The sequence below is a fragment of the Felis catus genome, chromosome C1, assembly GCF_018350175.1.
Source record: "Felis catus isolate Fca126 chromosome C1, F.catus_Fca126_mat1.0, whole genome shotgun sequence".
Classification (NCBI taxonomy): Eukaryota; Metazoa; Chordata; class Mammalia; order Carnivora; family Felidae; genus Felis; species Felis catus.
Genome location: NC_058375.1, coordinates 159,363,292 through 159,379,149, shown reverse-complemented (window position 1 = coordinate 159,379,149; position 15,858 = coordinate 159,363,292). Strand labels below are relative to the sequence as shown.

The 15,858-nt window shown below is 38.3% G+C and overlaps 1 long non-coding RNA gene across 1 annotated transcript in view; it reads left to right on the top strand.

Moving 5' to 3' along the window:
• Nucleotides 1–14,793, top strand: part of LOC109502724 — a 28,964-nt gene extending 14,171 nt beyond the window's left edge. Inside the window, exons 3-4 of the long non-coding RNA XR_006583271.1 lie at nucleotides 10,145–10,289; nucleotides 12,948–14,793. This is a non-coding gene — a long non-coding RNA (uncharacterized LOC109502724). The remainder of the gene's footprint in view (nucleotides 1–10,144; nucleotides 10,290–12,947) is intronic.
• Nucleotides 14,794–15,858: the final 1,065 nt, after the last annotated feature.

The window sequence follows — 15,858 nt, the reverse complement described above, 5'->3', positions numbered from 1 at the left end:
AGAAGAGAGTTAAAGTGGTTGCTTCTGGGGGTGGGAAAGGGGTTGGAGAGCAAAAATATTGTTTATTATTACTATTAGCTCTTCTGTACAATTTTTGCAAATGCATGAATTATATTGATAAAAATTCCCTTTTTTAAAGACCTTGAAAACTAGATTTTATCGCTCTCCTTTCCCAAATTCTTCAGTGATGTCCCACTGCTATTAGGATAATTAAAACATGTGAAACAACACCATTCCCAACTGGAATATTAGCTCTCAGACTCTGTAAGTCAATATCGTTGCTATCTAGATAGTATAAATTTGTTCTGTTATAAGGATACTACTCAAATACCACTGATTTTGTATTCACCTGCTGCAGGTACAATATTTAAGGGAAAAAAGTACAATTGCTCATTTTTATTTTTGGTGACTTCAGTTCTGAACTGAAGTCCCTGAACACCAGGGCCCTGCTGGCTTCCCTTAGCTCACTACAAACTATTCCCTCTTGCTTTCTGCTCAAGTTGTGTTGGCTATTTTTCTGTTTCTTGGACCCCCACCCCCACCCTTTCCACCTCAGGGTTTTTGTACCAGGATGCCCCCTTTACTGACCATGACTCTCCTCCCTACCTGGTCCCTCAGCATAACAAGTCTAGTGCATTCTAAGCTTCAGGTATCCACACATCACCTACATGATATTTATCTCTCTTGTGTAATGCCTACCCTATTATTTAACTTACCATTATTCTTTAAACGGACAACTTTGTTAAACTTAAAACTATTTTTACAGGAAAACCTTATGTGCTAACAAATATGGAAAACCAATATCATATTGGTTTGTGGCAATATCACTTGTCACAAATTGCACAAAACTGTGAAATAAATGCATAATAATGACAATAAGAATACATCTCTGTGCTACCAGTGGCTCATGTAACATATCTGGCAACCTCGTGGTTTAGTTACCTGACTTTTTGGTCATCTTTGAGTTATTAGCTTAACTGTCACCTTTTTCAGGGAAATCTCTGATGCCTTGGACTAAACCAGACTTCTCTGTTGCACACTCGTTAGTTAGCTCTGGGACTGTTGTGTAACACTCATAAGATTATAGCACTTGTAGTTACGTATTTGTGGGATTATTTTTAAATGTCCGCCTCTCCAGTGGGGCTTAGGCTTCATGAGAACAAGGCCTGTGTTAATTTTGCTCACCTCACATCTGAGGTGATCACAGCGTGCAAGCCACTGTTAACGCTTAAAAAATACTTATGGAATGAATAAATGAATACCTGTATGAGATTATCACCTGAGCTCAACCAATTTCATTTGTTCTGTTTCCACACCCACCAATCTGTCTTCTAAATATGGCTGGGTGTCTCAAATTCTTTTTGAGAGGAAGTAGGGTAAAAATAAGTAGTAGGAATGAATGAGTAGACAGATGTCAGGAAGAGGGTGATCTGTAGTGGCAAATCATAGTTACCAAAAACGGCTGCAACAGCATCTCCCACCCCGCGTGTAATTGTGCAGAGGGACTTTGTCACTCTCCCATTAAGAGGTGAGTCTAGAGGCGCCTGGGTGTCTCAGTCGGTTAAGCATCCAATTCTTGGTTTCGACTCAGGTCTTGATCTCGCAGATGATGAGTTTGTGCCCCACGTCAGCCTCTGCGCTTACAGCACGGAGCCTGCTTGAGATTCTCTTTCTCTCTCTCTCTGCCCCTCCCACACTCACACACTCTCTCTCTCTCTCTCTCAAAATAAATATATAAACTCAATAATAATATAATAATAATAAGAGGTGAATCTAATTCCCTCCCTTTGAATTGAGGTTAGCTTTGGTGATTTGCTTCGCTAAACCAACAAAGGTGACTTCCAAGACTATGTCAGGAAAGGCTGTGAAGCTTCTGCCTTTCTCTCTCCTAAGAGATGTCTGGTTGCATCTCTTAGGACACTCCATCACAGAGCCCAGCTCCCATGCTGGCAAGAGCTAAAGCCAGTGGTCACCAGCCCCAGTGGAGCCTGGGCTTCTAGTTGCCTCAGCCCAGGTGTCGAACAGGTGAATGAGGCAGCCTCCAGATCATTCCTGCCCCCAGCCATGCAAGTTTTCCCACATGAGGGCCCAGACATTGTGGAGCATGGATAAGCCATTCTTATTTGTCCTGGATGAGTTCCTGACCCACAGGCTCTGTGAGCCTAAGTGACTTGTTTCATTCTACTAAGTTTTGGGTGGTTATTTTATGCCACTAAGTTTTGGGGTGGTTTTATGCAGTAATAGATAACCAGAACAGAATTTGGTACCTGGAAGAGAGAATCTTTCATAACAACAACAAAAAAACAACAAAAGCATAAGCCATTGGCTTTTTACTGAGCAGTAGGAGGAAGTTTGTGGAAATAAAGTAAGACCAAGTAGATGAGAAGAGGCAAAAGCTTTTATTTAGAACTTCACCATCACTTGCATTTTGGCAAAAAGTCAAAGGCAGGCAGAGGTGTGGGATACTTTCAGTTGAAGAAAGGGAGGACATTGTTCTGATTAGAGACTGGTGGCGTGGGGTGCTGTAGGTGGGCTAACTAGAAGCAGGGCATCGCCCTGGGTGATTGGTTAGGGTACACATCCAGCTTCTTCTGGTTCGTCTTAAGTTGGAAACAGTGACAAAAATTAAGGGAGTCATCAGTTACTAATCAAGTCCTGGTCACTTTAGGCCGATTGTTATAGGGGTTATTGTCTGCGTTCCTGGAATTTTGCTAGTGATTAGCATTCTGACTTCCTGCGAGTCTGATTTATAGTAGGCTGGCTTCCTGGGCTGGTTACTATAGATTATGGCTTGGTTTCTTAGCCATAAGAAGATGGTGAGTCAGAGTTCCATATCTATATACTATCTGGCCATTAACTATGTGTTTAATATCTCAAGGTCAAATGGCCTTTGGAAGTTTGTTAGTGAAATGTGGATGGACCTTGAGTAGGCTGTCAGTGAAGGCTAGAGGGACAAGGAGGAAATTATAGTTGGAAGGTGGAAAAAGGTGACCTTGATACGTGGTCATGAAAGGTTTAGCAACGCCGTCACCTGCAGTAACATGAAAAATAGAAAGTATACTGAATGAACTAGTGAATCTGGCTAAGGAGATTTCCTGGCAGGAAGCTGAACGTGCCCACTGGTTTCTTTTAGTTACTGATGATAAAATATGATTGAAGAGAAAGAATCTGTTCAATTTTCCAGCAAAATTTAGAGGAAGTATTAGAGGGCTCAAACCAGTCTTCCAGGGCATAAAGCATTCTCAAAGTAAGAAAGGTCCTCAGTGCAAAGGTCAAATCCAGGGTGCTATCAGGAAGACACAGTCCCAGAGTAAAAACGAGACCAATGATGTGACTTTAAATACCTTCTTAAGATCTCAGAAAGATTTAAGATGGTGCCTATGAACTATTCCAGACAGATAATTGGCCTTTTAAGGATTGTAAGACACCACTTGTCTTTCCAAAGATGGTAGCAATGACAGCCTTTTCACAGTATGAACTTGCTAACCCTGCAAAAAGATCTGCAGTCTCCTTCCCCTTTCCTTGAATCCAGGCTAGCCTTACTGATTTGTTTATTATATATATAATTATATATATTATATATTTATATATATATTAATATAGTAATATATTATATTATTATATATAGTATATAGTATACTATAGTATATAGTATATATATAGTGTGTGTGTGTATATATATATATATATATACTATATACTATATACTACTATATATATATACTATATATATATATATATATATATATATATATATATATATATATTAGAAGTGTTACTAAGCGACTTCTATGGCTAGGTGTGAAAAGACCATGTAGCTTCTGCCTGTTTTGCAGTGTTCACTGTCGGGATGCTCAGTCTCAAGACACTCCCTCTGGGAACCCATTTGCCATGTTTTGTGAAGCCCAAGTCATGTGGGGAGGCCACAAATAGGCACTCTGCTTGTCAGACTCTACTGAGCTCAGACTTCGTCATTCTAGCTCAGGCATCAGATGTGTCAGTGGGGCAGGCTCCAGATGATTCCACTGCCTTTGAGTCACCCTTAACTAAGTCATTCCCAATTGAGACTCCAGACACTGTGGGACACAAGCCACCCCCACTGTCCTGTCCCACAGAATGTGTGAGCATAATACAATGCTTGCTACTTTATGGCAATTAAGTGTTGGGTGGTTCCATTTCGCAATAGATAAACCTGAACACCTGGCTATACATACAAGTGATCCTAAGAATCGTGCCATTTTCAAGCAGGAAAGGACCTTAAGAGAGTCACCGAGTCCTACCGCCTCAGTTTTCAGATAAAAAAAAAAACCCTGACTCTCCTAGAACTACATGGCTTGCCTAAGGTCATCCTATTAGTTAATAGCAGACCAAGAGCCTGAACTCCTCTTCCATTACAGTACCGATGTGTCCACCGCACAGTGTAGTTTTCTGTGAACTGGAACAGTACCAGCTATTCTGCCAGAGATAGAGTCTTCACCAAAGTTCTAGCTCTCTTGAGGGATAGAGCCCCGACTCTGGGTAAGCCTCTAAGCTCCTCATGGGGTGTATCTAAAGAGTAAGTGTGGATCATGTTACTAGACCGACCAACTTGTTTCTTCCTTTCTCAGTCTTCCTTGGTCTCTCTCTCCTTCCTATGGCTTCTTCCACTCCACTATTGTCTTCTAACTTTCTTTTATCAACACCATGTATGAACAAAACCTTGTGTATCAACCAATGGCTCTGAGAAGCATAGATTATGCTTGTAGTTCATGGGATACAGACTCATAACAGAAACTGAAAGGATCATTCAGTTGGCTGATGGTTATCAAAAGAGCTCAGGATATGAAACAGAAATGGAATACCCTATCTACAAGGACAATCCTGACTCCCATCAGTCACCAGGGGTTCTCAGGAATTACATTTGGAATCCCTAATTTTCCAAATGTAATTCCTGAGAACCCCTGGTGACTGATGGGAGTCAGGATTCTCCTTGTAAATAGGGTATTCCATTTCTGTTTCATAGTCAAAAAGTAATTTGCCTATAATCATCTATGGTCTTTGCACTTCTGTGTGTATCTCAGAACTGAAATCCCTCAAAATCAAAATAGGCAGTTGTATTTTTCCCCTTAAAGTTCTTATCATGGTAGTTCAATATTAAAATCACTGGTATTCAAAGAACATGCTTTGAATGACAGTTTTATTATATACTTTTTAAGCTTTTTTTGGGGGGGGGCTCAAACCCACAACCCTGAGATCAAGCTCACATGCTCCTCCAACTGAGCCAGTCAGGCATCCCTCGAATCACAATTTTAGACTATCTAGTTCATGGCATTAAATTGTAGGGATGAAAGCAAACATATAGGGTGTTCTTCAAGTGTTTAATGGAGCCTATGTATCTTCTCAAAACTGGTGCTTTAGAATAGATGCAAAGGGAAGAAAATATAATAAGGACACATTCTACAGAGGAAAAGAAATAGACCTTATGAAGATACAGTACAGAAACTCAGGTTTTGAAAGCCCAATGGGAAGGTATTTGGGGATTGTTTAACTAAACTCAAATGTAGACACTGAGAATTAGTCCTCTCCACTGAAGAGCTGGAGGTAAAATGGAACCATCAAATTTAAACCTAGTAATACTGTTCATTTTGGTTCTATGTTTCTGTTTTTGTCTGTGTTTTTTCTAGACAGCTTTCACATTTCTAGGAAAGAGGGTGGAGTGATTTAGTTGAATGCATAGACAGAGCACCTGGAGCACAAAAAAGGTGAAATCACATGATTAAGTCAAGGATTGGTCCATTTAAGTCACAGACCTGCTTTTGGATTATGAATCTGTTCAGAATTTAACTAAATTTTGGATTCACTCTCCAGAAAAATAAGTACATTAATACATTTTCATAAAATTCCCATTCATGAGGCAAGAATATGCAATGGGAAAGTCTCTTCACAAACGGTGTTAGGAAAACTGGACAGCTACATGCAAAAGAATGAAACTGGACCACTTTCTTACACCACACACAAAAACAAACTCAAAGCGGGTTAAGGACCTATATGTGAGACCTGAAACCGTAAAAATCCTAGAAGAGAACACAGGCAGTAATTTCTCTAACATAAGCTGTAGCAACCTTTTTCTAGATACATCTCCTCAAGCAAGGGAAACAAAAGCAAAAATAGACTATTGGGACTACATAAAAATGTGTACACATATTTTCCTCTGCACAACAAAGGAAGCAACCAACAAAACTAAAAGACAACCTATGGAATGGGAAAAGTATTTGCAAATGATATATCCAATAAAGGGTTGATATCCAAAATATATGAAGAACTTGTATAGCTGAACGCCCCAAACCCCCCCCAAATGATGCAATTAAAAATGGTCAGAAGACATGAACAGACATTTCTCCAAAGAAGACATCCAGATGGCCAACAGACACATGAGAAGATGTTCAATGTCACTCATCATCAGGGCAATACAAATTAAAACTATAATGGAATATCACTTCACACCTGTCAGAATGGCTAAAATAAAAAACACAAGGAACAATAAGTGTTGGCAAGGATGTAGAGAAAAAGGAATCTTCCTGCACTGTTGGTGGGAATGAAAACTGGTGCAGCCACTGTGGAAGACAGTATGGAGGTTCCTCAAAAAGTTAAAAATAGGCTCATCTGGGTGGCTCAGTAGGTTAAGCCACTGATTCTTGATTTTGGCTCAGGTCATGATCTCAGAGTCGTGAGACTGAGCCCTGCATTGGGCTGTGTGCTGACAGCGTGGAGCCTGCTTGGGATTCTCTCTTTCCCTTTCTCTCTCTGCCCCTCCCCTGCGTGTGTGCTCTCTCTCTCTCAAGGCAAATAAATAAAAAACCTTAAATAATTTTTTAAACGTTAAAAATAGAACTACCCTGTGATCCAGCAATCTCACCACTAGGTATTTACCCCAAAAACACAAAAACACTAATTCAAAGGGATACATGCACCCCTAGGTTTGCTGCAGCAATATTTACAATAGCCATATTATGGAGGCAGTCCAAGTGTCCATTGATAGTGAATGAATAAAGAAGATGTGATATATTATATCCAATGGAATGTTATGGATTAAAAAGTACACTTATGATGAAAAAGAAGAAAAATTGGAAGATTATAACAACGAAAACATGTATACATTTTACCTAGATTCAACGCTTCTTCACTTTGTGCTCCATTTGCTTTATTTTCTCTTTTGATAGATAAGGTGTAGATATAGCCTAGATGTATTTTTTTTGGTAGAAACATTTGAAATTAAGTTGCAGACATCATAAAACTTCACCTTGAAATGCTCCAACATGGGTTCTTAATGTATAGAATTGTTGAATCACGGTATGGTACACCTGAAACTAACATAACACTGTATGTTAACTATACTGAAATTAAAAGTAAAAACTTACTTAAAAAATGAAAAAAAAATGCCCATTCCTGGGCCCCACGTCCATCAATCTCTCAGCCAAATAGATTAGTATAAATACGGACAACAGAATACCATTAAGCAGTTAAAAAGATGAACTTGGGGAGCCTGGGTGGCTCAGTCAGTTGAGCGACCTACTTCGGCTCAGGTCATGATCTCACGGTTTGTGGGTTTGGGCCCCACGTCAGGCTCTGTGCCGACAGCTCAGAGCCTGGAGCCTGCTTCTGATTCTGTGTCTCCCTCTCTCTCTGCCCCTCCCCCACTCATGCTCTGTCTCCTCTGTCTCAGAAATAAACATTTAAAAAAATAAATAAAAAAGATGAACTTCATCTTCTGTTTTGAAATGGAAAAAGGAACGTTACTTACAGGATTCAAGAAGTAGACCAAAGAATAGTTTCATATAAATAGTACAGTGAAATAAAGGAATAACTGAATGAATGAAGTCCCCTAGATCCCTGAGCGTGGGCAAAGCTGGAAAGCAGTGATGGAGTTTTCCATAGCAGCATCCTAAGAGGGTATGCTTTCTGGGTTGAGAACTCATTTTAAGGACTCCAACAGATACTGACTAGGAGGAGCTGGAAAGGTGACACCATGTGACATCTCTTAAAGGGATGTAATTCACAGCTGCCACAGGAAGACTCAGCAAGAGCACAGCTAAAAACTGCCTCTAGAAGCATTTTGCGATCTACCAGTTAGGATAATGGTTTAGTTACTGTAACAGACACCAAATAACAATGCCTTAAACAAGATGAGTTACTTTCCTCTTCTATAAAAGTCCAGCTGGCAGGCAGCCCAGGAAAGTTGAGCTGCTCTGTTTCAAGTGATGGTCCTGAGACCCTGGTTCCTCTGCCTTTCTCTTTCTTTCTTTTCTTTCTTTCTTTCTTTCTTTCTTTCTTTCTTTCTTTCTTTCTTCTTCCCTTCCTTCTCTTTCTTTCTTTCTTTCTTTCTTTCTTTCTTTCTTTCTTTCTTTCTTTCTTTCTTTCTTTTCCTTCTTCCCTTCTCTTTCTTTCTTTCTTTCTTTCTTTCTTTCTTTCTTTCTTTCTTTCTTTCTTTCTTTCGTCTTCCCTTCCTTTTCTTTCTTTCTTTCTTTCTTTGTTTCTTCTTTTCTTTCTTTCTTTCTTTCTTTCTCTCTTTCTTTCTTTCTCTTTCTTTCTTTCTTTCTTTCTTTCTTTCTTTCTTTCTTTCTTTCTTTCTTCTTCCCTTTTCTTTCTTTCTTTCTTTCTTTCTTTTTCTTTCTTCTTTTCTTTCTTTCTTCTTTCTTTCTTTCTCTTTCTTTCTTTCTTTCTTTCTTTCTTTCTTTCTTTCTTTTCTTTCTTTCTTTCTTTTGCCATCTTCCAGGGTGTTACCCTCATCCACACGATTGAACTGCATGTCTACTACCATGGCTGAATTCTTGTCTCAGAAAGGAGGAAAAGTGGAAGGGAGCACATGCAACTTTAAGGATGTTACCCAGGAGTGGCATACATCACTTAGGCTCACATCCTATTGATGGGAACTTAGTCAAATGGCCATACCTGACTACAAAGGTGGCTAGGAAATGTAGTCTCTACATGGACAGCCATATGCCTCCTTTAAAACTTGGGGATTGCTGGGGCACCTGGCTAGCTCAGTTGGTAGAACATGTGACTCTTGATCTTGGGGTTGTGAGTTTGAGCCCCATGTAGGGAGTAGAGCTTACTTAAAACAAAATCACAAAGCCTCACTCCAAAATCTCTGTACTCTGTACCACCCCACTGCACCTACACTGAAAAGAGAATAAATCTTTAAAACAAAAACAGAAACAACTTGGGGATTACTGTTACTAAAAGGAAGAAAGGAAATGCTGATGAAATAATTTGTCCAAGTCTTTATGTCTATATATGTGACTTCATTATTATTATTCTTTTTGTTAAGCTTTGTCACAGGTCATGACAGACATTCTCTAAAATGTCCCCCCACCCCCTGCCAATCATTCATGCCTCCTGGTATTTAAAGCTTTGTTTAATCCCCTACTCTTGAGTGACATTCTTCAAGTGAATGGAATGTTGACAGGCTGTCACTTCCATGAGTAAATTATAAAAGATGTACTTTCATCTTGCTGGCAACTCTACCGCTTTCTCAGTTACATGTTTTGATGAAGCAAGTGGCCATGTTGGAAAGACCCATGTACCAAGAAACTGAGGTTAGTCTATAGACATTGTAGTGGAAAAATTCTCTAACCTTGTATACAAGACAACCTAGTTGTAAATCATTATAGGCCATGAGACCAATGAGAATATAGACATGAGGCATGTCAGGGAGCTCTGAGCTGTGGGCTCTATGGCTAGGGACATTTCTCTTCCTTTGATGGCCTTGTTGCCTCATCTGTACAATGATAAGCTTTTAGTTGGTGAACTCTTGAAATCATTTCAATTATAAAACTCAGTAACTCATTGATTCTGAATTTTCACCAAAAGATATGAGCCCAGAATGAGAGATTTAGAACATACCTGTTTACTTCAATTTTCCTGACTTCAGTTCAGAATCTAACGTTAGCTGAGAATTTACCAAACCCATGTGACAATTTAGTGTCTCCATGTGACAATTTAGTGACAAGGAAAGGAGCACCTGGCTGGCTCAGTCAGTACAGCATGTGACTGTTGATCTCAGGGTTGTGAGTTTGAACCCAACACTGTGGGTAGAGTTTACATTTATTTATTTATTTATTTATTTATTTATTTATTTATTATTTATTTGTTTATTTAATGACAGGGAAAGGATCCTGACTCCCACAGCATTTGGCAAAGACCTGGGTAAATAAGGTAAAACTTGTAAGCCACCTCCGCTCTTCAAGATTCTGAAATGTGTCTCAGGACCAAGCACATGAGCTATTGACTTTTTTAAAAAGTAATATTAGGTATGGATTTATTACCTGATCGCTTGCCATTGTCAAAATGCTCAGAACTCTCCCCACCCATTAGAGGTTTTTTTTTTTGGGTCAGGAAGTACTTCTTTAATGGTGGCCTTCTAACCACCTATCTTAGAGTCCCTGGGGTGATGGTGATATGAAGCTTCCGGGGCCTCACCCCTAGACCTAATGAATCAGAAGGTCTAGGAATGTAGCCCTGGGAGTTTGCTTTTAATTACAGCATCCCAGGTAATTTTCATGCACACAAAAAGTTAAGAACCAGTCTTTTGCCTGCTTGGGGCCAAAGGTTCTCTTGATGCTACCTCCCTGAGTCTTCTTCCACTCTTTGTGATCCTCAGCTGTCCCTTGCTTTTTTTAAGCTGCTGTATCTTTATTGCGTGTTCTTAATATTTAATGTCATGATAATGACTGTTTTGTTGATCAAGGACACCCTTAGTTTTCTCCTGTTAAATCAGAAGATCAGATTGGATGATTTTAAAAGTCTCCTCCAACTCAACATGTTCAATTCCATTTCTATAAATTCTGGCTGGGTAGATATACCTGGTCATAGACAGCTCCCTTGATCATTCAGGGTTCTGGGGAACTCCTTGGGAATATGTCAGAGTCACCATGATGCTAGCTTCTTATTGTCATCACTAGGGTCTTCCTAAAGTATCTCAGATCAGTGATGCTTGCATCGCTTAGACTTAGGCACAGAGAGACACCCATTCACAGGGAACAATTATGGAATATTCTCATTTATGTTACAACCTTCCCTGGTACTGACAATTCCCAGCTTTCTAACATTTTGAACCTTAGAAATGAACTGTTTTTCAAAGAGATTTTACAAAATAATATTCTGGTTTGAGTTATAGCCTTGAGAAGTACCTTGAGCAAGAAAGACTTCACGGAGAAACAGGGGTGGGCTAATGAGGACTGCAGTGATAACCAGGGGAAGTGAAGACTCTAGGTTTAGATAAATATCTATAACCTCCTAAGTTTGGGCTCCACAGAGAAGCCCCAGGGTTCTGCAATTCCCTGTTGGTAGTTCTAAAAAGCGATTTTAACAAAAGAGAAGTTCAAAGCAAACTGGGCTTGTGTTTTGGAAGTGTCATCACTGTATTTCTGCAGCATAGGGTGTATATGTATTTTTTGGTTGCAGTGGTGAAGTTTATATGTTCCCTGGTATAATTAGTTATGAGTCATCTGATGACACTAAAAATCCAAGCGGCTCAGGTAGCTGAGTATTCCTTTTTAAGACAACAGATGTTGCTAAAAGTCACTGTTCTACTTTCTGAGAAAAATCCCACTAACATATAATATATACCATTTATTTAAAAAAAGTAAGTCTATTTGTATTAAATACCATAAAAGGAAATTGTCAACATAATTATTTAACGTGCATGTAAGAATCACTCTTTAAGACCCACTGCTGTATTTTCATGGAGCTAGAAGATTCTCAGCTGAGTTTCTCACTTGGGTGAGAGGTTTCAGCCAAGTGGTTTTTCCATTCTCCCCTTTTTCAGAGTAGCTTGTGAGAAATGTTTTCAGCTAGAGTTTGTTTACTTTCTATAGGTTAATCTTATGATTAAATATGCAGTTTCCTAAGCCAGTGGTTCTCAAACTTTAGTGTGGAGCAGAATCACCTGGAGTAAACGCAGATTGCTGGGCCGCATTCCCAGAGTTTCTGATTTAGTAACTTGGAATTGGACACAAGGATTTGCATTTCGAACAAGTTCCCAAGTGATGCTAATGCTGTCAGTCTGGGGACCACGCTGTCTTGAACTCTCAGCTCCCACACAAAAACCGAATTGGATTCTGAATGCTCCAGAGGCAACTTGGGCATTGTTTTTGAAAGCATAATACTCATTTATGGCACCAAATATTTTATCACTGTTTTGCCTGAAGCAATTTCTTTTTCCTTTGTGTTTTACTAGAAATTTCGTACCTTGGCCGCTTTTAGCATGAAATAGGCCTTGTATTACACTCATTTGTGTAGAAGTCTTATCTGTTTTACTACTCTGAGCTCTTTGAAAGATTGTGTTCATCTTTGAAGCCTCATTGTACCTTATATCTTGTAGACATCAAATAATTCTTTGGTGAATTGAATTTAGTTATGTATACATGTTTTGAATTTGTTTCACACCTAGTTTTCTACATCTAATATCCATAAATAATAAACACTGAATTAAGTATGCAGCTCGCATATTCTTAACTGTACATATTATTTTAACTGACTTTGATGGTTTGGGGAAATAACAGTTTCTTTCAGCTTAATATAAATCTAAATAATTACATCTACTTAATCATTGATAAGTTACCTATATTTTTGAATCCTGTCATTTTACTGTGAGATTTCTGTACATAGAAACAGGACTTGGGAACGTGCATAATAATACAGCACTTACAAAGACTGACCGGCCCAGAACTGTTATCTTTAAAAGCCAATGTCAAGGTCATGGGACTAACTTCTGATATTACTCAAATAGAGGTTGATTTGCCCTCAGTCACCTTTGCTTCCCTTTAATACCTTCAACTACTTAAGAATAAACTATATCTCCAAGAACTGGATTTCTCAAATCAGATGCCACATTGCCAGAAATATTCATACGATTGTTGCATTTTTAATAGCCATAATCAAATATATTTGAATTTTTTGACTTACAGATTTTAGATCTTCAGCTTTGGAAGAGACCATAAAGATCATCCAAGTGTACACGTCCTCAGTCAAGGCTCACATCTTCCTTACAGTCTACTCACACTCACCTTTGGTTTAAAAAAAAAAAAAAAAAAAAAAAAGCAACCTTCAGCTTCTATGCAATCCTATTCAACCCCTTTAGAAATAAAGCCTGTCTAAACAGGGTATTCCAAATGTCTGTTATTCCCCCATGGTCATGTTATTTCCCATGGCTGTTTCCTTTTTCCCTATTTCTAACTCTCCCTGCTACAGAAGCTAAGGGGCAGCTACAGCCCACAACTTCCAGCTACTAGTTGCTCAGGGCACACAGACTTGCCATCGACATGCCTGAATCATGACTGATGAAGCAAACAACTTAGCAGCTTTCTCCTCCAAACCCAGGCTCAGCGCAAAATCTGTTACCACAATGACTTCCTTGGCAGTTATTGTGATACTAGCAAGAAATGATATGGACTTCATCAAGGATCAAAAAAGAATAAAGCCTTTGAGAGAAAAAGAAGTCTCCATCAAATATAATAACCTCAGTAAGGAATATAAATAGCTAAATGCTTACAGGTCATAGTTCACACCCCCCTTCATTAAAACTTTAGCTCAAGTAAATAAAGGGCTATGTTTACAGATTTAGGTAATCTATTTCTCTTGTATGCTTTTTACTAATTAAAATCTATCCAACCTGGGACTGCTTCAAACCATAATCCTCTATCATACTTTACTATTTTACTTTCAACTGTGATGAAAATATGTTTTCCCACTGATGTTCACAAAGCCACAGTAAACAACAGCCATGTACTACATAAATAAAACATGAACCTACAAATAGAACTATCAATTTAATTCATTCATATATAAACTTTAGACCAAGAAACGTAAATGTCTATTAAAATTACAACAGATTTAAAAGAGCTATGGTTTAGAACCCTGTCTAGTTCTGCATTCTAGGGAGCAAAATCAAATAATGGGCATAAATACTTTGAGCAAAGGAAGAGAGACATGTGACACTGAATGAGCTTCCATGCTAGAGATGACCATGGATACATAGAAGACACGTGACATCCACAAGTCAAGAGGCATACAGAAATGGAAAAAGAAAACAGAATACAGAATTTAAGAATAAAACTCGCAAAGACAGAAATAAGAGAAATAAGCTTTCCTGGTACCTTATGCAGACTTTAGGAAATTGCCACCAAATACTTTTCAAATTAGGACACATTTTCCCCACCGTAAGTATAAATGGGGATTCAGCTTTGATATTTGCCTTGTGAATTGGATGAAATTGAGCTGAGGGCCAGATGTTTTCCATCTGTGTTTTAGATTATGCTAAACACAAAATCATTAGAGAGCACCCGTATGACTGAAGAGTTTTTTTTTATTAAAAAGCCAGGTAACATCTCCTTCCTGCCTTAGACTTCGGAGGATTTTAGTATATTTTTGATGTTAGAATTTTGACAAGTAATGAAAAAAATTAGATGAATAGTTTTGAGTTAAAAAACCCAACCACCTCATAATAGGTGGCCTGAATCTTCATAAGGTTGAAACAACTTTTGAAAAGTGGAAGCTGCTGCTTATCCATGTATCAAACTAGGAACTTGATTTATTTCCCCTGAATTGGATTTTGGTATTAGGTAGGCAACCAAAATATATTAGTTAATCTAGTTTATTATGTGCTGTGCAGAAACTGCAGTTCACGTGCATGGACTAAATTACGAATTAAGTGTCACCTACCCCATTGGGGATTCTGCTTCAGCATAATCACTAACGACATGGAAGGAAAAGTATATAAAGTCTAGAAAGGGAAGTCATCAAAATGTCAGCATGAAAATGTATATACTATACCAATCATCACATGCAAATCTCTAACTGGTAACAAGTTGAAATAGTAAAACTGAAACTATCAAAAAAAGTTGTGATGGCCCATATACATCTTTGTTGAACAGTATGACTTATTCGTTATAGTAACACTATGTAAGTTGTTTTACAATGTCCATAAACTAATTTGAAACATTGCAGATTCTTTAAAAACAAGTGGGGGAGGAGCGATTGACACAAAGATCTTTATGCAAAAATGTGCTGAGTCTGAACGTCACCAGAGAAAGATGTACTCTTTATGTATATTGGATACCACATTGATCAGGTTACCATTATGGTGGCCCAATGATGAAACGCGTCCTTTTGTTGTATTAATCTAAGTAAAGATTTCATTGCCAAAATACATCTTTCTGTCTCGATTTTTTCCTTACTTTTTCCTGTTGCATCAAACTATGCTGGCACATATCCTTATTTCAAAGCTGCCCTGGGTTTCATACTGTTTTAAAGTCCCTCTCTATCATGCAGACCAGAGGTAGGTAGTGATATCTGATAGAACATTCATATTACCTATTTTGAGTAGCTCTCAATTTGGGATATTAGCAAACCATAATTCCACTTACTAGAAAAACAAAACTTGAAGGTTGCATCTCATTATGCAACACAGTTCATTTCCCAGTGTGATATCAATGTATCTCAACTTGTCAATATTTACCGTGAAGAGCTAAGGCAAGTAAAAGTGGTTTGCAATTTTAGAGCCCTAAACAGCTTACTAGGTGTTTACATGAATATGAAGTCATAGCTACCACTATAGTAACATTCTGTGACACTCTCACAGCAAAACCAATATAAATGGGAAACACTAAAGGTTCAGCTTTAAACAGATTACTGAAAAACCTATAGTATTAGAACAGAGTACAAAGTAGGGTGAAAAACTGCCTTTTCTACAAATGTCATTGCTTCAAGTAGGTTTCTGCAAGAAGCATGCTCATCAAGATTAGTTTTTAAATGGCTATGTCTTTTTTGGTTGACTTACAGCAAAATAATTTAAAACAATATTCATAACATGGTTTTAAG